At 40.9% G+C, this 22,326-nt stretch overlaps 1 protein-coding gene across 3 annotated transcripts in view; it reads right to left on the bottom strand.

Moving 5' to 3' along the window:
- PLEKHG1 (pleckstrin homology and RhoGEF domain containing G1) overlaps nucleotides 1–22,326 on the bottom strand; it is a 216,714-nt gene that overhangs the window by 137,901 nt on the left and 56,487 nt on the right. The gene's annotated exons all lie outside the window — the stretch shown is intronic.

Genomic DNA, 22,326 nt, shown 5'->3' with positions numbered 1-22,326 from the left:
TCTTGAATTTTTTTTTTATATTATATTTTGTGGTTTGTAACTTTATCTTTACTAGTTTTTTTTACTTGATTCATCTATAGTTTATAAATATTTTATCATGATATCTGTAAGAAATATTTATGTAGATCCATTTTTGTTATTTAATCCTTTTTTTAAAAAAATATTTTATTTATTTATTTGACAGAGATCACAAGTAGGCAGAGAGGCAGGCAGTGCGGGGGGGGGGTGGGTGGGGGAGGCAGGCTCTCTGCCAAGCAGAGAGCCCGATGTGGGGCTCGATCCCAGGACCTTGAGATAACGACCTGAGCTGAAGCCAGAAGCTTAAACCAATGAACCACCCAGGTGCCCTTGTTATTTAATCTTATCTTAGATTTAAATAATCCTCATTCTTATTCTTCCACTAAGAAAAGTAAGTTTTACCATTAAAGACAAGAGGCCAATATAAAACTATCTTAGGAAGGGGGTGAAAGACTCAAGATTCCCAAATATCTTGGAAATCTGAAAACCTGACAGACAAGGTTGTAGGGGTAGGACCTCCCTTCCCCCAACCCCTTTACCTGACCTGGAAAGCATTAGAGAAAAATCTGGAAAAAGACCTATTTGGTCTCCAACAGATCTGAGTTCGAGTCCAGCCTCTACCGCCCGGCAGCAGTGGGACCTTAGGCAAGTCCCCATATCTCGTCGTGGAGAGTGCACTGATGGGGACAGGAATGAGCACAGGAAGACCAGGCAGGGGCTGCTTTCACAGGGCGGTAGAGATGAAATGAAATGACAGCGCGCTCAGGAAGCCCTTATTCCCTACCACCTGGCCGTACCCAGTCAGCTCCCAAAATGGCGCTCGTGATTGCTCAACAGTAATCAGCACGGCCAAATTGTCAGTTGTTATGAAAGCTTTTTGAGTTTAGCCCTCCACTTTGCAAAGAGGAAATAGCTCTACTTTGTGCTCACCTCTTCTAGAAAATGTGTGAGGTATAACCTGGGATTATGCGATTGGAAATCAAAGTGAAACCCGGGTGTCATAAATGTAGGTGTACAAAAGTGTGTAACAACAGCTCGACTTTGGCTGGCTATCTGCTCTCTGCTCCTCACCTTGGGTATCATTCTTGAGCTTATCAACCCCCAACCCCCACCTCCAGGCCCCAGCAAGCGCCTGACCTCTCAGGTCATTGTTCTGTCACGATTATTATAGTAAAACAGCAATTATCCAAATTCCTCAAGAGCTGAGAAGTTCTACCTACCTGAACTTTTTGATCCCTTCAGGGTTAACAATAAAACCCTCTTTCAACCCCTGTGAAATTTCTTTTTCTCTAAAGTGGGTCACACAAGTTCCCGCCACTGTAAGTAAGTCTGGGGTCCAAACTATCATTTAACCTTCCTCCGATGATTTGGTCTCTTGCTCTGCCTCGGGGTCAGCTCTGCCCAAGGACCAACACCACAGTCTCCGGGAAGAGGAAGATGAGTGAAATGGGTTGAATGGAAACCTACGACAACGGGCTAACACGTTTCTGGATGATTATCTTATTTCCTGAAACAAATTCCTCATGTCTAAGTACTTTTTTTGTGCACTGTAGAGAGGGAGGGTTAGATTTTCTCCTAGAAACTGAGTTTAGAAGAAATAGTCCATTAAGTGCTTTGACTTACCTACATTTTGCTGGACTACAGGTGTCTATCATCCCCTGAGAGGCTAAAGCCCCCAGGAGTGTTCTTGAATATATTTAAGCGCCTGATAGCAGCGGCTGGTTACCAAGAGGCAGAGGAGTCTGTGCTTTGTCCCCCAGGCTCTCCATCTAAATGCTGACTAGAAGCAGGGACTGACTTAGCTCAGCTCCACAGAGGTCACGGATTACACAGAACGTTTTAAAAACAATGCAGCCCCAGACAGATGTGCATATGCTTAAAGATAAAAGGATCTTTTAATAGAATGGAGCTCACCTTAAAAGTGTTTCTGGAACTTGAACGTATGATGATCTGCCCTTTTAAAGAGGATGCTAAAGGTTAATTTTCTAAGGCATAAGGGCTGCAGAAAAATGCCAAAATTCTATTCCCAGACCTAAATTATATAATCAGAAATAGAGCATTCGAACTGCACATCAAATGGTCTCGTTTTCTGGCAGACTATGAAAAAAATCAGTTTCAATGTTTGAAGTAGGCATTTGTTTATATAATGCAACCAACCATGACTGCCAAACACAATAATTAAATGCTTTAGCAAGGGAGAAATCTTGCCAGAATATGTAATTTGAGGGGGGAAAATAAGCAGAGGGTTGATGTGTAGCAGAAAATGCTGAATTATTTATTTCATGCTACTCAGAGGCAGACACTCAAACTACCTGCAGAAAGACTGAAAGAGAAAGGAGAGCCTCGGAGGGCCAGTTCCATTATTAAATCTTATCCAACTTTTATCTCTAAATGGTGCTTTTTCTTCCCACCCAAACTTGGAAAATGAAGAGTTCTTATCTTCCTTTCATTATAAAATTGCTGGTGTGGAAATGAAATTAACAGCTACCAAATAAAAATCTACAAGGACAAAAAAATTCAGATGATATTTTTCCCTTTTCATTAGTTATCAACTGAAATTTTACTCAATTTGGATCATCAGACTATGCTTGTATTTCTCTTCTGGGAAGGGGAACAGCATGATAAGGAAATGCCCAGGATAAAGAAGTGCTTACATGTCATTTACTTCTGGAAAAGAAAGAAACAAACAAAAAACCCCAAACAGGGAGGTTATACCTACTCATCTTTAAAAATTCCTTCCTTCTAAAACAAAAGCCTTTGGTATGATTTTCTGTTCTAACATTCAGAAGAAAAATCATAGCACACTAGCAAAGAGCTGAAGGTACTAAGCACCAAAGCTTTAATATTACTTAAAATAATAATGGGAAACATTCCCCCAAATAAGCCTCGTATATTAGAAATGATTTAACGTATGCATATCATATGTAAATATATTACAAAAAGCACAAATATATTAGTGATTATATCTTATATAAGTAATATAATTTGATATGTATATTTATATTAATTATATCACACGTGTCAAAGCGATGATGACTTAAAATTTTTTGTGTTCTCTTAGTTGGCTTAAATGCTGCTCTTAGTAAAGTAGAGCATCCATTTAACATAGGCTTCTAGTTAAAATGAACAACTAATTAGATCTTTTTAAAAGGGTTCAACTTCTAAGACAACTGAAGATCCTTTATGTTGCCGTGCACATCTCTAAGATCAAACAATACAAATGCCCTCTGGCTTCTCCCAGGAACTTGAAGGAACAGAGAGGAAAGCAGAGGAGGCAGTGGCAATTTCTAGAATTTGCATAGTACCCCACAGCACCTGGTAACATTAATTTATTCACATGGCCACCCATGGCATCAGGCTCTCGTTTTCTCCACCGTACAGAGAGAACCCAGACCCCCCGCATCCCTTCCCTGGTGAGTTAGGTAAGAGAAATATTGGGATGAAGAATTCTGATATCACTTTCCCTTTCCATTATCCAGACAGCGGTTCCTTGATAGCATCTGCACATCTTCTGTGTGGCCCAGAGGGTAATTTCTTTAGCATGAGGGGACCACCCCACCCCCAGCCCAAGGCATCATTAGCTCCTGACTAGCCTCCTGCAAAAGGTTCCTAACTTCTTAACCATTGTTTCTTCACTCTTATCTGCCATTAATCACTACCCAAGAGCTCAATCTCCACCCAAAAGCTCAAGTCAGTCTTCAAAAACTTCAACAGATTGCATCACTCCCTCAGCTTAAAACCTGGAAATCTATTCTCCTTGCATTTGGAATAAAAGCCAAACTGCTTAATGTGGCCTTCAAGGCCCCACGTGATAGCGACCCCGTCCATCCCTGCCATGGCGCCTCATTGTCCCTGCTTGCTCATTGCTCAGGAGTGTCTCTGCCTTCTTCATTCATTCATTCATTCATTCATTCATTCATTCATTCATTCTTTCATTGTCCAGCTGTACACAGGCCTTCCCCAATCTCTCTCTGCCAATGCAAGTTTATAGGTTTGGGAGTACCCTGTTCTCTTCGTGCAGCACGCACCATGATTTGTAATTCTACACTCGACTGGTCTTTAAAGTGATCTTTCAGCTCCTCTAGGCTCTAAGCAGCCTGTGAGTGCCTCTTAAGCTGCAACACCTACTACACGATTTGGCACATGAGCCTTTGCATAAGTGTCGGCCTCACGAAAGCCGAAGCAAGTGAGGAGTGAGAGGACTCCTGGCCTGACCAACTCCTCAACAGTTTTGGGCTTTGGTTCCTTCTCACCCTGACTGGCTCTGCCTTTTCCTCTTTCACAGAGCACTCTGTCAGATGGACGAAAGGGAAGCAACCTGAGACTTAGAACATTATGTCCTTTCCCTCAGCTAAATGGACTATTATTTGGAGTCAACAACTAATAGGTCCTTGAGCTATGAATACTTATGTGATCCAGGGTGCCCCTATTCCCAGGATAATTAGAGAACCCCAAGGTTGATCAAATGAACCCATGAATACAAAATTATTTTTTTATAACCCTTTGCTCTAGGCTGATAGGTTGGCACAACTCCAGGGAGCTCTGTTCCCAGAGGGTTTTGTGATCAACTCCCTGGGTAGAGCAGGTCTTTGTGGCCCTAGCTGGTGGCTCTGTTCTGTTACTCAATGTTTTCATTTTGAATTATTCTTCCAGCTCTATGCTTTCCTCCTAGGTTTATTCTTTGTTGCAAACCCAACATTTATCTTATATGGGTCTTTAAAAATATGATTAAATGGATCATATTTAATTATGACTGAAATTAAAGTCAGTGAGAGGCTATGAAAAAAGAATCTACTTAAGTCAATTTTTTATTAGCAGAATACCCCTAAACATTACCGATTTTTGAACATTAATTCCTCATTGTTTATTTACTTTGAAAACATAAGCACAAATGAAAATATTATATAAAATATTTTTCTTGATTATTTTTCTTGAAATTTCCATCAAGATCCATGGGGCTTATGAAGAAAAATAAATGTCTATTTCATTGCGGGAGCAGGGATAAAAATTAATAAAGCCACTGCTTTCCTTTGATATAAAAATCCCTCAGTAATTCCAGGCATGGTTTCAAAAGGAAATTAGAAATACATTTTAAGGTCAAAATCTGGGTAAAGGCAATGCCAGCATGAAGAACACCTTTGGTAAGAACTTGATTGAGCTAAGAATCAGTCTTTACAATTCTGTACAGGGTCGTTCTTTACAGGATCAATTGCTTCACAGGATTCTGCCAAAGGACCTAAATCTAGAGTTCAAGGAACTTTGATGAGGAATATGGCAATGAAAGTAAATGAGGGGAAAGTTCACCCCAAAGAACATCTCATGATCCGATGTGTTTACTAAAGAGTTAATTCTCCCCTTCTATTATAGCCTTGTGGGTTTAAGCAGAAGTAACTGCAAGGGAGTCAGGCATCAAACTAGGTCAGAGAACCTCTGTAGAAGCTCAAAGGCCATCTCAGAAGCCTCTTCAATCCCTGTCCACGCAGGCAAAAGTCACCTTTTCTTTTGCTTTGGTCCTATGGATTCTGTGCAATAAAGACACATCCCAACTCTGTACAATCAGGAGCCTTGAAGGCTTTTGCTCCCTCTATTTGAGGGCTACATCTAAGCCACGGATCTCCTTTTGTCTCTCCTGAATACCCAGTGTAGCTGGGCAAATGTTTGAGTTAAAAAAACGAATGTCGGTATTTACAGTGATCTTATTTTAGCCGTCCTCCAGAACTAGGTGGGGGAGAAACAAAGAAACCCTGAGAAGAAAGCTGAAGTTAAAACGTTTAAAAATAAATTAGGATTAGCAATTGCTTTGAGTCGTCACTGGCATGAAATAAAAAGATTACTGCCAGATGTATGAAATATATCGGGCACAATAATTTAGCTCTCATCTTATTTACATTTAAGGTCAAATAAGACAATCTGTTTTGTATTACTCTGTACAAAGTAGGAGGACTAGAAAAACCATGTATTTTCTATCATTAGAAGACTTTTTTTTTTCCAGAAACAAATCAAAATTTTACTAAATGAATGAAACACAAGTTTTTAAGCCTTTATTGTATTCCTCCCTCCACCCCCAAATAATCAACTTATTTTCATGATCCCATATAAAACATTTTGATCTTCAAGTCTTTTGTGTGAGTATTTCAGGTCAGGGCCGATTAGGAACACTGGACCCCAGCTGACAGGAACACTGAGAGCTCCCTTGGTCATGAGCCAACAACACTCCATGGAAACCAGTGAGTCCTAACAGATCAAAGAAGAGTTTAGTACTCAAGAATTGCCTCAAACAACCCAATAATAGAAACTGCACTCAATAAGGGTACAATTTCTCAAATGGACCATTAAATTTTATTATGGAACTCAAAATATCACCCCAAATCCAGAAATTTACAAAAGGAACTGCTGGCTTTCAAAGAAAACCATAATTCTTTCTTTCGAACTAGGCTATGGAGAGGCTGAAAATATCTGAGGGAGTCATAAAGAACCCAATCATTTTGCATTTGGTTTAGAAGGTATTGTGATTGTTTTGTGTTTCTGTGGTAATTTTTTGGTTATGTTTTTAGGAAAGTTATGATAGGCCAGCCCGTGCTCTCTGCCTTTTCTTGGCTGGTAGAGATGGCAACACAGTTATCATTCAGGCCATGTGTTGGCACCAGGACACAGTAACGTGTGGGCACAAGAAGCTTCTAGTTCACAGACAAGCCCTCACACCCAAAAGAAATCAGCTTAAAAGAAAACCAAACAAACAGCAGGTAGACTTTTAGAATCAATCTTTGATATTCCTAGAAAGACCTATTTGGGTACAGGCATTTTAGCCACTTTTGTATATCAATCAATTTTCCAAATACCTCTGCTCTTTATGTCTCTTTAGACACACATCTCATCAATAGACAAGAGGTCTTGAAACCTTTTATACCTGCTGACTGACTGAGAAACCTTTCACAAACAGCACTCGACAACAATAAGATAGTACTTTTTCTTGTTATTGCTGGATTCAGTAACACCACTGATTCTAAGGGAGGGTGGATGCTGCTTTTCACTTCTCCATTAATTTCTGTACTTCTGAATTCACTTTCTCTAAAAGCTCCTAAGCAGAATAGAGGCTGCAGAAGAAAAACCATGTGATAGTCAGTAATTATAATGCAGGAAAGTATTTCTGCTTGAATTAGTGAAGCGTATTGCTTAGACACATCTGTTGCAAATAGGAAAAACTACATTGCTGTGAACAGGGAAAATTTTATTATTGGAGGTCGTCACTTGGTTCTGCATGTCAAATTACTCTTTCCCAAGATACTTTATAATGTTAGATTCTGTGTAGCAAACAGAAACCCATTCTGCACAAACCCCATTTTAGTGTTGTATTAAGACAACATAATGCCGTCTCTTGTAAATTTGCTGAAAGCACAAAACTCAATTGAATGGACAGTAGAAGCAAGCAGCCTTCCTCGTCAGAGACTGAGTGTCTGTGAGATCCTGTGTGGACGTTCTTTTAAGAAGTGATAGGGCAGCAATACAATATTTTAAAAGGCTAGTGATAAAAAAATTAGGGATATGAGAAACTTGAAATCTTAGTAGTTAGGTGACCAAAGGTGATACAAACCCAGCCTTAATATATGTTTAAATAGCTCAGTTTTTACATTGTGAGATTGAAAGGGTTGGCATTGCCAGCTCCAGGCTAATCTAGCACACTAATTTTTTAAAAAATTCACCTTTCTTGTTGCTCATCACTTTAAATATGTGTGTGTATATGTATATGTGTGTATATATCTAAATAATATACAACACACGTGCGTGTGCATGCACACACACACACCCTTTGCGAAGAAAATAAAGAATCTGCATTTGGTCTGATGGCAACTGCGCTAAGCTAGAAGACCGGGTATCTTGATTCCAGTTCACTCTCTGATGCATACTTTCTGTCCGCGTTTGGTGGCATTGCCAACTCTCTCTGGGCCTCAGTTTTCTCATAAGTAACATGAGATACTTAGGACTAGGTCTTTTGGTATCTAAAATTAATACCCAGCACAGCTGAAGTGAGCACAGAGTGCTAGAGACACCCTAGACTCATGGGTTATCTGGAAGTAGAGAAGAAGGATGTTTCATGAATGGGGCAAGATGACAAACAGACTCAAGTTCACACAGGGATCCGGGATGGGAAAGTAACCAGAGATATGGCTGGACAGAGCCAGACTGTAGAAGCCCTTGAAGGGGGAACCAGTGGTAGATAGTGGTGACCTCAGCTTGCTGAGAGGAAGGCCAAGTCTACCCTGTTCCTAAACTCCCTTCTCTGGGCCACATTCCAACCTGAAATACTGGCTTACTTCAGACAACCACAACTCCACCCAAATGCAGAGAGTGGAACATCTGACCTTTCTAACACATTCTGCCTGCATCGTATTTATATAACTTGCCTCTTTTACTCAGAGTACTGCCAGGGTAAAGGTAGACTCGGGAAAAAAGATCATGCATCTCTGTTCAATGTTTTGTTGTTGTTGCTTTAAAAGAGAGCATTTCCACTGTGGAGAGAAGGGTTTCCATCAGATCATCTGTCAGATAACCATTTCCACCCCAGAGGTGGAAGCAAGGCCCTACTAACAGCAGACAGGCCCAGGGAGGCCGAGTTTAGAGATGACGAATTTCTTTGGTCATAACTGGACCTGGCCTCCAGAGTGGGGCTCCCCATGCTACCTTCACTGACTCTCCTGGCTCCACAAACCTTAAGGAATGAAGAAACACAAGCCAGAAGCAGCTAGGGGTTTCCTAGCTGAGAGAAATAGCCTCCGTTCCCTAGGGGTCTGTGCTGCTGCCTTTAAGGAACTGAAAAATACGATCCAGCAGGAAGAAGGTCCCGTGCCTAGCCTTGACATTAATTATTACATCAAATCATTAAAGCCTTGACACAGGCAGAAAAAAGTTCCATTTTCCCCCCCTACCACTTTCTCTTCCAATGACTTAATGTTGTTGGAAAAGGAGGAGAATGAGGAATTTTGTCCCCCAGGGACAGTGGCACAAAGGACCACAGTTTATTTAAGTAACTTGCAACCTACAAACATTGCATTCTAAATCATTCTGAGCCCAGACTTAGAGTCTGGAGTCTGGAGCACATTTTCCCACGGACATAACATTTTAAGAGATAAATAGGTAATGAAATTGCCTCCACTGGCCGATTTAACCTTGGCACTGAATAGCACAAGGAGCCTGCCCTCCTGTTTGCAACCTAGTTCCACCCAGCTGTCCAAGCCAGAAGCCTAGAAACCACTCTTGGCAGCTCAGTTATCGGTCTCCTGTCCTCAGGCCCAACAGGCCCTATGGTCTACTTCTGAGTCCTAAAGATAGAGGAACAGAGAGCAGACAGTATTTTCTAACAGAATAATTTTCACATAAAACTCCATGAGACACAGGAAACATCTCCAATTCTGCAGAGAATATAGTATGACTCTGGCACATGGTCCAAAAAACAAAGCACCAGTTGGCCCAATGTGGTTTCTGTGTGTGAGCAGTTCTGGACAGTGTGGTTGGCTGGACTGTGGGCACCTTCTAGTCATGGAGACCTCAGCAACTCAAGACCAGAAGATGAAGACATCTTCTAACGTTGTTTATAATAGGAGACATTCTCCCCTTTCCCCAAGGTGCCACAAAATAACTTCAACTTTATAGAAGAATGGATTGTCTGCAAAGGGATAAGAGCCAGGGGTTGAGAGATTATACTCAGAACGAAGTTTTATTTAGAAAATAAGAGTGCAACAATTAAGTTCAACAGCCACACTTTCATGGGCACTGTAGGTTGCTTACCCAACATCTACTCTATACTTGTCCTTTCCCAACAGCCCCTTGTTTTGTTGTGGTGTCTACTTCTTCAACTCTTCTATTCACAGTCACATGGTAAAAGGGCAGCATATCCCATACCCAGCTGTACTGGTGGATTCCAATTAATCTAAGTCAATCAGGTCATGGCATTTGTAGTAAAGTTAGTCCTCTCTGAGATGTAAGAGGCCTCATCAGATTAGAAGAAGGGACTTGTATTCCATGGCTAGGGAGAGACCTCTCTCTTTCTCCTGGTGCAGATGGACACGGGAATCTGCTAATCCATGTGTGTAGAGCAGCCATTTTGTGATCATTTAGGGGAACTTGCCAGAGAAAGAAGCCAAGAAAGACAGCAAGCCAAGAAAGTTTCTAAGTCACTGAGTCAATGAACCTTAAAGGACATCCTCCCACAAGAATAGTTTAGTAATTTCTTTTTGTTTTAGCACATTTGAATTGGAGTCTTCATCATAGTTGAAAATGTTTTATCTAATAAAGTGAAAAACAAATGGGGGTAAAGAACAATGTAACTAGTAAACCAGGGAAAATATGAAACCTTGGAGATAGTGAGGGGACAGAAGATGTAATAAATATGAATGTGCTTTGAATGTTAGGGAAGAAAATGCCTTACATATCTCTTGTATTTTCTCCCTGAACACACTGATCTACTAACATCAAAATTCTTGAGAAGGTAGGTCGTCAGTTTGTTATAAATCTAGAATACATAGTGCTCATCATTTCCTCTAAGTGGCTCACTTGGGAAACACATTTTCTTGAATCAAGATACCATAGTATTTAATCCATTTACTCAACAATTGCTCATACACAAGAGTGAGCAACAGTAAATAACTTGCCTTTCAGGCTAAAATCTGGTGGTAGGAGAGAGAATTAATCCTCTCTCTGCAATGTAAATGCAAACATTCGATGTTTAAATTGGTGTTCCCACAGCAGAGAAGATTTGTTTAATTGTAAGTCTGAATGAGCTGCCGAGAAGTGGTTGGAAATAATTAGAAGAAAAAAGTTTTCTTGGCTGTCTTTCAAGGTGGTCAGAAGAACGATCACGGAGGAAGAAAAATAAATTAATGTGTTCAATATCTCACAGCAGGTCAGCTGGTCATGTCAACAAACCTTCTTACCATCTGTTTTTTGTACTCGTAAGTGACCCCATGAGCATCATAATCATCTCGTTTAAGTGTTTAAAGTTTCTCAGATAGGAAAGCTCATGTTCATAAAAAATCACACAGAAATCTTTTGAAATTGTATTTTATGCCTAAGAAATACATAGTTGAGACTGGTCTCAAGGTGAACCAAGTGGTAGACCAGCTCACTGAGTTCTAGAGGAGAGAAGCCCTCCATCTCCCATGAGAATCCAGTGCTTTGCTACTCTGTCCTCAGACTCACTCAACTGTACACATACAGGCAGAACCAATTTAAAAGGGAGCACGTTCCAAAAGACTCCTGGTAAATGGTTATTTATTTCTACAAGAAAATGCGTTCCAGGTTCTAACGGTATATATGGGTCCCAGCCATACAAAAAGCCACATAAAAGCTTTTTAACACACAATAATCCTCATTGTGGGATCCAACTGTAGGTTATCTGTGTCTTTATGAAAGAACATGCCTACAAGGCCAGGGGGTAACCCACACTGGGAAGACAAGAAACTGAAAGGAGGAGGGAAAGGCAAAGATTTCTTTATCTTCTCTCTTCTTCTTTCCTTCAACCTTGCATCACCTATGACAAGCAAATCCCCAGGGATATATTCTTCCGATAGGTATGGTTCTCCTTTCTTCTTCCATGATATGTACAGTACCCCCCATGAGGCTCAAACAGGCACCTTCCTCACCATCTGTTCACTCCCCTCTCAGCATGCAAGACCCTATCTTATTGCTCATTCCAATGCATTCCACCTAAGCCCATGCTACAGAATAAATGAGAATGCCTGGGTCTTAGAGTTTCAAAATTAAAATTGGAATAAAATGCAGATGCATAAAACTGTAAAGTGTTATACAACTGTAATGTGTTCCTGTTCTTGCTCTGATGTGTTATTGAAGCTCTCCTAATTCATTCTTATACACGATGACTCATGTCTGTATCACTACGGTTTTATAGCTCATATGCCTGTCTCTAAACTCTAATATCAAGATACATGACCTAGTGCAAAATGTGGATGCCACATTCTCTAGGTGAGAAGTTCTCCTGGAGGTGAGGTGTGTCTACAAATACCGGACTTTCAGTTGTCTGTGGGAACAGTGGGGGAAGAATATAGGTAACAGGAAATGGTCCTCCAAATGGCCCTAACTGCATTTCAGGAACAGCAGGGGTTAACAAGGCTCTGTCTGCTTGAGGACTTCCTAGGCATAGTTTTATGTCTAATGAGGACAAAATATACTCCCAAATATTTTTCAAATGAACTTGTGGAAAACAACCCTGGCTTAAATTGAAGACTGCTTGCATATAACATGCTGTGTATATACATAGTCTGAATCCTTATTAGTTCCCAGTCTTTCCCTAAAGAATCCTAGTCTTGAATGTTCAAATGTTCTTCAGAAATTTTGAAAAGCTTTTGGGAAAGGGCATTTTGCCAAGAGGGGGATCTTGCTAGATCCCGATAGTGGTGCGGGCGAGCCAGTCCATGCCTCTGTTCCCTCTGAGGCTTTCTCAGCTTCGCCTCACAAGCAGCCATTGAGACCAAGGGCACAGACAAAAGGAATCACTCACCAAGCCAGGCTTCTGAGGAGATGACCCACCTCTACCCTGGGGGAGTAGTTTCCAACTCTTTACCCCACTCCTCAACCCAAGACGGCAGAAGGCCATTTCCCCAAGGAGGGCTTTTCCAAAGTATTTCACACTGTTCAATTTTACAACTTTAGACCTGGCAGACCAAGGAGACTTTTTTTTTTTGGTCTTAAAAAAATAAATATTTTTAAAGATTGTATTTATTTATTTGAGAGAGAGAGAATGCGAGAGCATGAGCAAGCAAGGGTTGGGAGAGGGAGAAAGAGAATCTCAATCAGACTCTACACTGAGCACAGAGCCTGATGCGGGCTCCATCCCAGGATCCCAAGATCATGACCTGAGCCGAAGCCAAGAGTTGGCCGCCCAACTGACTGAGACACCCAGGCGCCCAACCTTAAATAAATATTTCAACAAATAACTTTTTCTATGTAGGCAAAAGATCACTCAAATTAGTAATAAATATCTTGTTTGGAAATCGTCTTTGTGCAATGGCACTGGGATGTTAGGATGGAACACGTGTCTTGTTTCAAATGACTTTTCTTTCACCAGTCCTTATGTTGTCTAGAGAAGGGCCCCCAATCCTCCAGTTAAAATGATAAAGTATGGAGTTGTAAAAACCTGCTCTGAATTTAAGGTGATTCAGTGATGCTGAAAAGCCCATAATTAACCAAGCTGTCCCTTCAGTTTGAAAGGGCCACCAGATTTTCATCTCTAAGACTCCTCCTCAGGCATAAAGAACAGAATGGTCCTTCCACTAGACTTTCCCCAGGGAAAATCTGGTTGGTTGGGGGAGGGGAGAAAAAGTGATCTGGACTCAAGAGGGAAAGAAGAAAGGTGGAGGTGTGCCTAAGGGGAAAAAAAGATTAAGCCTGGAAAATAACATTTATGGGAAAAACTAGAATATTTTCTAATTTGGAGTTATTCCAAGAAACACAAATGACCACACATACATCCAGGTTTTAAGGGTTTAAAAGGTAGTTTTATCAGAAATATTAGATAGTAAAATGGCTTAGAGTTTTAAACTTTATCCTGAGATCGTCTTCACATTCAGAGCTACGGACAAAGAAATTTGGGTTCATCATGTAAAACAGAGGCATTGACCTGTTCTTAAATATCTCTGTATTTAAAACTAACCCAGCTTAGTGATTTCTTATGAATATATGTGAAATTTCTTAATTTTGAATCAAAAAAGTTTGTGAATAGTTACAGGTCAGGGACCAGGCTATGTACCACGTGTTAAGACCTAGTTCTGCCTTTGAATGACCTCAGTCCATTAGAGCAGGAATTAAATGCCCAAGAAGGCATTTCAAGACAGATTTTTAAGATCACAAAGCAGCGTCACATAATTAAAATTGCTAAATGCATTGTTCAGAGTCTAATTGATACATATAGTAGCTTTGAGGAGCGGAAAGATAAAATCAGGTCAGAGTAATTTAAAAAGGAGAAGGAATTTTAAAAGGATAGATAAGGTCCAGATAATAGTATTACTGCTACTACCTTCCAGCTCTATTTGAGAGCCTGCCAAGCGCCAGGCTCTCACTACAGTTGGCATTGAACATGCACTCTCTAGACTCACAATGAAACTGAAGTGAGTTTATTGCCATGATTTTACAGATAAGGATAGCAAAACACTTGCTCAAGGTCTGAGGGAAGAGGTGAGCAGAGACATACCCCCAGGTCCTGTTGATCCAGAGCCCTCTGTGTTTCTTGCAGACCAACTCCCAGGAGCAGAGAGAGTTCTGGGTGGTACAAAATACATTTTTCTAGAAAGGTGACTTTTTAAGGGGAAAAAAAAAAAAAAAGGTCAGATGTTACAGAGCAAGCAACATGTCATTGTGAATTTTAGACCAGACACCTGACATAATTAACCCAGCATGTTAGGGGGTCAGGCTGGTAGGTAGAAGGAGTAGGAGGCTCGCCAGTTCAGAAAAATGAGAGAGAAAGAGAATCTGGTTCTTCTGCCCCGATGTGGCAACACAGATGCACATGGCATGGCTGGGCTGTTGGGTGGCATTTCACATTTCACAGCAGCCAAGAAGATACTGGACTTGGCCTTGTATCAGGGTATTTACAATTTGTCCTGTTTCCAAAATTCCTAAATTTGTGACTTTGGGCAATGACTTAAATTTCTGAGAGCTTCCGTCTCCTAACATGTGAAGTCCAACTTATGATAATAACTTGCACAAGGCTAAAAGAATTAAGAAAAAAATATACACAGTTGACCCTTGAACAATGTGGGTGGTAAGGGCACTGACCCCCTCCCCAAGCTGTTAAAATTGGCTTATCACTTTTGACTACCCCCAAAACTTAACTACCAATAGCCTACTATTGCCCAGAAGCCTTATGGATAACATAAACTGTTGAATAGCACATATTTTGTACATATGTTATATACTGTATTCATATAGTACAGCCTTCTTCAGGCTTTTTAATGCAGTTAAGTCATGGGGGCATGGATTAAAGGGTGCACGAAGCACTGAAAGAGCCAAAAAGCCCTATTCTTACAATAAGGTGAGCTAGGGAAAAGAAAATCTTATTAAGACAATCATAAGGCAAATATGTTTACAGTGGTGTCCTGTACTTATTGAAAAAAACCTGCGTGTAAGTGGATCCATGTAGTTCAAACCCATGTTGTTCAAGGGTCAACTGCACTGTGTCGCGTGTGGAAAATGGCCAAGTGTTCACTTTTTTTTCCTTTATGAAGCCTGTGGCAGTGGGAAAGAAAGGACGAACAGATGGTGAGGTAAATTTTGTGAGATTTGGTGACCAAAGATATGGGGGCTTGGGGTGGGGAGTGGGGAGAAGGAGGGAAAGAAGCATTGAACATGCATTTCAAATGAAAAGCCTACACAAAAATATCTTTATTTCCTCAAGTAGGAGTTAGGAGTTAGCTTTAGGAAGGTGACTGGGAACTCCCCCATTGAAAACACCCAGAGAAGAGTTAGAACTAAGGCAGAGGGCTTAGGAAGAACAAGGAAAGCAGGAAATAGGACATGGCGGTCATTTGCCCAAGAGCCTGGCTGTTCTACTACTCCATTTCTGAGGGCCTGTGAATTTGCTCAACTGTTTTTCTTTGAATGCCCATGCTTTAGAAATCAAAGGAACATATATGAAGCTATAATGTTTTAAGAAACCAGATCCCACTTTTTTTTTGTTTTTGAGACAAAGTATATTAAAAGAAAATACTCTACTTAATGCAGGACTTCAGATCAATTGCAACTCCGTGTCTTTCAATTTTAAAACACAATAACTGCTTTAATACCCAGCTTCACTTTCAAAAGTCTTTATCATGAATGTAATCTTCCTCCAGAACAAGCTTTCCAGATGGCGTAGATGGTGGGGAAAGACATAGTGGGGAAGAACAATAAAACCCACATTTCTAGCAGGGCGTGTATCTTGGAAAACACGGCTGCGGTAGAGATGGCTGGGGTCTGGAATGAGACCGGATGAAAGGGGCGGAGGCCGAGGTGAAAGGGATGCCAGTGGCATCATGCAGTCCCCAGGAATGCGGGCCTTGATTCCCGCCAGTCATGGTGGATAATTCTGTTTTTACTGACTTCTTACGCTAGGCGAGCCTGGCCCAGTGCTTCTACAAGGTTCCCAAATTAAAAAACGAGTTGTCTGTTCCAGACACTGGATTCATTATCTCCAGCTGCTGAAAGCAGATCTGGCACTACTGAGTGCATCTGGTTCTTTTGACATTTTATGTGACAGCTTTTTCGTGCCTATTAGATGGTCCCTAGGCAAGCCCATGGCAGGCCTGGGCTGCAGATGTTAAGAACATGAAACCTCCCATAATCTTCTGTGACCCCAGACTTCTTGGGGACCTGACAGTCTATTTGCCTTCTAAAATACAACAGTGACCTGCACCTATCTATACAACAAGTAAATAACTTAGGAGGCTTAATATATCGAAGCAGAGCTTTGAAATATATAAAGGAAAAACTGATAGAGTTCAAAGGAAAAACCAACAACCCACTAACACAGTAAGAACTCTAGAACGGCTCTCTCGGAAAATGACAGGCCCAGGAGCAAAAAAGGGATAATCGTGATGATCTGAATAACAATGAAAACAATTTTAATTAATAACTTCATACCCAACCAACAACAAATAAGCACCATTTTCAAAGGCACAGAGCATACACAAACGAATGTTTATAAGGGAAGGACGTCTCTTCAGATCACATTTCTAACCTCTTGGGTATAAAACATCTCTGATACCAGTGTTTATCACATGATGCTTCACAGAAAGATTATTTGTTAGACATGCCTTCCCTTCCCTGTCTCACTTTATAACTTCTCCAAGGGAAGAAGGCTTGTCTTCTTGCCTTGCCACTCCTTACAATGCTCATCATCTTATACGTGGCGTCTTCATACAAAGTAGGCACTCATTCATGAAATGATCACCAGGACACAGGTCCCTTTCAGCAAGGTATCACTTACAACTTTGGCGAAGTCACTGTATGCTACTTCCAACAATGTGTTACATAAGGAGTCTTTTAGGATCTATCAAATCTTATTAGACTGGAGGTCGTTTAATACTGAAAGATCTAAGGAAACTTTGTTCCACATTAGACTTTCAGAAGACTGAATGTCCATCTTTGCTGAACCATGGGCCAGTGGTTGGCTAAATGCTTCAAGATGCCCCACAAATTTTATGCTTGGGACATTCAGGTCACTCTGAGGGGAGAGAAGGTGAGGAGGGATCCCTACTGAGCACACTGAAGGTCTAGCTCAGTTACTGGATAGGCAGGTGGCATGGACAGAGCTGTGGTGCAGGCCTTGCACTCCAGAAATGTCCCCTCTCCTAGCTCCTCCCACACGGACAGGTCACAGTTATCACTTCAGTTCATCTATATTTCTTTTTCTTTTCTTTTTTTTTTTTTTTAAGATTTTATTTATTTATTTGTTAGACACAGAGAGAAAGCAAGAAAGCACAAGCAAGGGGAGCAGGAAGGGAGAAGCAGGCTCCCCGCTGAGTGGAGAGCCCCATGTGGGGCTCAATCTCAGGACCCTGGGATCATGACCTGAGCTGAAGACAGATGCTTAACTGACTGAGCCATCCAGGTGCCCTGCATCTGTATTTCTTTCTACAACGGATTTCTGTGTTTGTGTTCCCATACTTGACTTTACATCTGTATTTGCCAAATTATGTTCCACAGAACAACACAATTAATAGATTTAAAAGTCCTAAAGGCAGGTGGGGGCTGTGGGGAGACATTCCATGCCTCAGTAAGTTTGAGAAAGCCTGCCTGCATCCCATCCTGGTTGAAGACAGCTGATTCAGGGCAGCCTGGTAAAGGCTCTGCAGAAAAAGGAATTCATAAACGTTGCTTTAATCCCAAACTTACTTGACCACAGAGCCCTCCCACCCCCTCCTCATTTTTGACAGGAACCTATTCCCATAATTCTACAAAATCGAGGTCATACTGACCCGAGAATCCCCTAATTCTCAATGCCAGGAAGAGGAACTTGTTCCTCATTCCAAAGGTCATCCTTTCATGAGAAAAGAAGTACTTTTTTTTTTAAACTAATATCCTTTTTTTCTTGAGAATGTTTGGGAAGCCTCTCACACCTTCCACCCTCTCTAATGAAAGATCTACAGTGAGAAAGTCTTCCTCCTCCACCCTCCCCTCACCCCTAAAACGGTGTCTCATCTCTATACCAGCTTAAACTACACAAACTCCTGGAGATACTTTATAAAAAATAGTTTTACATTTTTGATTGTGGTAAAATACGCCTAACGTACAATTTCCCACCTTGACGATCTTTAAGCTTGATCTTTAAGAAGATCTTTAGTTTGGTAGTGTGAAGCACATTCACACTTTAATGCAAGCAACCTTGAGAATTCTTCAATAGAAGATATTTTTTAATGGGGGAGAGGTACCCACTCTGTGGGCAGAGTCCATCGGTATCTCTTTCCGAGTGCTGTAATTTTGTGCCATATTTTTGTAACCTCTATATTTAGCGATAACACATTTAAACTTCGATTATGCATTAAAAAATCATTTTCCTGACACCGATTCAGGGGATTTTGCAATGGAAGAAACGGAAGGAGAGCATCTCAGTGGCTTTTTAAAGATCCCATACTGCATTAAGTCCCTGTCCTCCAGCAACGTGCCAAGAGTTGAGCCGGATGCGTGTATCATTAACACCGTCTAGCTCAGGACAACAAGTTCTATACTCACGATGTGAATCATTTATGCTGCAGCCACTGATGACCCTTCTATCAGCTGCCTTCTGACAAATCTATCGGCCCTGAGTAAGACACTTACCGGGCCTTGGGTACACAGTGGCAAGGACACAGGCAGGATATGGAAGGGCTAGGCAGAGCCAATCGCTCCCTGAGCATGCCTGTCTTGTACTGTTTGTAGGTCCTAGGGGTAATAAGCCCGATATTTCAATCCTAGAAAGCCTTCAGCTTCAAGACTCGACACTTCTGAGGTCCTACAGAAACAGCTACAGACCTGGGCTTGATGTGCATGCCTCCCAGGAGGGCAGGGAGAATGTTCTGATGGGGATGCTGGACAGGAGAGCTGCTCACCCAGCCGGGAAGAGCACGACCACATAGCGGGTCCCAAAGGCACCCTCACAGCATTGCTAGGTAATGGCGAGCTCGGCAGGGGAGATCTCCCATGTCAGGTCTTTGGTATCTCCACCCAAAACCACCCCACTGTCCTGGGCTTTACCCGGGGCGTGCCTCACAGCAGCTCTGCCTCCTACACTGGCATCAGAGGGCGGGTGAAACTAATGCAGAGAACGAAATGCAGAGGCAAGTTTATTCAGAAAAAAGTTACGTACATGTGGCTGTGTGTGTGTATGCGTATATTTGGGGGGGGGGTAACTTTAAAATGTAGTCTTGACACTGAATTTCTCTCTCTCTTTGACACACACACTCATGTCACATCAACAGAAAAATAACACATTCCAGTTTCCTTGCGGTCAACAAACCCTGTGAAATAGACCCACACTCCCCTCAATCCTCTGATTTTTCAATAAACTAGGACCATCTAACCAAGTACTATGAATTAGAGTCGGTTGATTCCTTCTGTTTATAACCTTAGACTTATGCTTTCAACAGCTGGGGAGAGGAGCACCTTTCTCAAGGATTCTCTTACTCAACCAGCTTCATGTGATTAAGTGGCATCTAGTGGCATATACTGGCTTGTTAATCTCGAGAGGACAGCTCTTACCTACGGTTAGCGGGTGACGGTCTGGTAGATTACAATTTTATATTAATGTGCTATGTACATGTTTGTGTACGTGTCTAGACACTTGCCAGTCTGAGGAGTGGAGGGTTAGCAGCTCAATTAGACACCAAAGCAATTTCAGGATACTTCTGAGGTCCAACATGGCTTTTCTAAAGGAGAACATTAGCTCTTTCATTCTTTGAGCAAATATTTGAGCTTCTCTTATGTCTGGCGTTTTCTAGAGTATATAGCAACGATCAAACAGACAAAGTCCTAAGTGTCAGGGAGCTTATCTTTGAGTGAATATCTAGTTTGAAAAAAGTTCTTGAGACATGCAACACACTTACTTTGAATCAACAAGTGACTTTCAGAAGATAGTCTGGACGCAATCTATATAGTCAGTACTGTTGAAGGCTAACAAAAATATTTTCTTCAGAACCAGATCATGGCTTCAGACACAAACAAAACCAGATGTCATGGTATTTGAAAATGTTGTATACTCAGTAATAGAAATCAGCAACTAGGGAAGAACTAAAATTCTAGACCCCCACGGCAGCAAGGAGACGGGGAGAGCCCTGTACTCATGAACACACACCAGAGCTCCCACCCCCGGCAAAGACGCTCGTCTGAAATGGACCAAAGAAGCCTAAGTCTTGCTTTTCCTTCCCTTATTTTTCTGTATCCTATTACAAAGCAAACAGATATCAACGGAACTCTTGAGGGAAAAATTATTTATTTTACTCTAGAAAAATGGTGCAAATAATCACAGCTACTCGACCTCACAACATGTCACTTCTTTTTTTGTAGCTAGAATGGTGTCTCTCTCTGATAACTAGACAACTCCATGGGCTCATTCACAGAGAAGACATCATTTCTAAAAAAAAATTGATAATTACTTCTCTTCCAAGGAAAAAAAAAGCATTCAAATGACTGAATGTCATGTACATAGAGGGTGTCCGGCTGTGACTCAGACTTTTGTGGGCACTCTGGACCCTTCCTTAGTACAAAAGACCCCAAATTTCATTTTATGACTGCATTGTTATAAAAAAAAAACCATCAACCAGGCTGAGCCCCATTATCATATACTCACTATCATATTCACTTATCTCTTGCTTTTAAAATAAATTAAAATTAAAACACTTTCTTTTTTTTTATTTAAGAGTTTATTTATTTATTTGACAGAGAGAGACCATAGGTAGGCAGAGAGGCAGGCAGAGAGAGAGGGGGAAGCAGGCTCCCCATGGAGTAGAGAGCCCGATGCGGGGGGCTCCATTCCAGGACCCTGAGATCATGACCTGCACCGAAGGCAGAGGCTTTAACCCACTGAGTCACCCAGGCGCTCAAAATTAAAACATTTTCATGGGCCTTTAAAAATATCATGGATCCTGGGCACTGTGCCTAACGAGTAAGTCAGCTCAGGACCACAGACTCCTAATTTTTTTTTTTTTTTTTAAGTAAGTTCCACAGCCAGCGTGGAGCCCAACACAGGGCTTAAACTCACAACTCTAAGAACAAGACCTGGCTGAAGTCAAGAGTCAGGGACAATTAATCTACTGAGCTACCCAGGTGCCATCAGGCTCTTGATTTTTAAGCTACTCAGCATTCTATCATAAGTTTAGGCGAAAGATCTTCTGGGACTTTATTGCCAGCAAAGAAGATCTGCAGCAAGAAAATCACTGTTTTTACCAGTTAACAAAATATTAATGAATTCTGAACTCTGACACAGCAAAGTCATCTTTACTCCATTAAAATACCATTTGTCCTTGTAATAACTATGAGTACATCAAGAAGAGTAATGCAGTGTATCAAATATTTATGATTCCAATAAAGCATTATTATTTTGCTAGTTAAAGGCAACAAAACTCTAACCCGTGGCTACACTGATGCTTTTAATTATTTTTTTTTTAACTATTTGGTTAAAAAAAAGGCCTGGTATAAATTTTAAAGTATAAACTTATGAGTAAAAACTGATAATGTTTATGCTTAACCAACTGAGTTTCTTCACCTTTCCTATGGTTCTAGTAAGCACTTGATATATCATCGAGCAATATTAGCTCAACATTCCACATCTTGACCAACAGCTTATCACATGGTCAGAGGATGATCAAGTACTGAGGAAAGAAGCAAAGAGAAATAATTTCCTTGACTTAAAAAAAAAAAAAAGCTTGTCCCTTTCTTCCTTTGCCTTTTATTATTCACTGTGGTTTTTCAAATACTACCACAATAAAATTAGATTGAGACTTTAAATCTTGAAGAAAGACTAGAAGTTAAAAGGACAAGAAGTACTTTTCTAGCCAATAAAAAAAACATTTAAAATATTACCTAAAAGTCCAACTCATGAATAGCTGAGGGCCAATGGGAAGAAAGGACTCCAAGTTGGGTCACGCTGAGGCTTACTCTTCCTCACTTTATTTTTATTGTTCACGTATATATATCTATATATATGTTCAAAGTTTGCATTTTCTTTTATATGTCATCCTATGGTTACCATATTTGTTATTCTGGCTCACAAAATAGTTAAAAGCAAGAAAAATTTGCCCTTGGGATACTTATTCCAAAATAACCTAACAAACCTGTTATGACTATATT

The sequence above is a fragment of the Mustela nigripes genome, chromosome 5 (assembly GCF_022355385.1).
Source record: "Mustela nigripes isolate SB6536 chromosome 5, MUSNIG.SB6536, whole genome shotgun sequence".
Classification (NCBI taxonomy): domain Eukaryota; kingdom Metazoa; phylum Chordata; class Mammalia; order Carnivora; family Mustelidae; genus Mustela; species Mustela nigripes.
The sequence above is the reverse complement of the archived record's forward strand: the minus strand, read 5'-3'. Positions and strand labels throughout refer to the sequence as shown.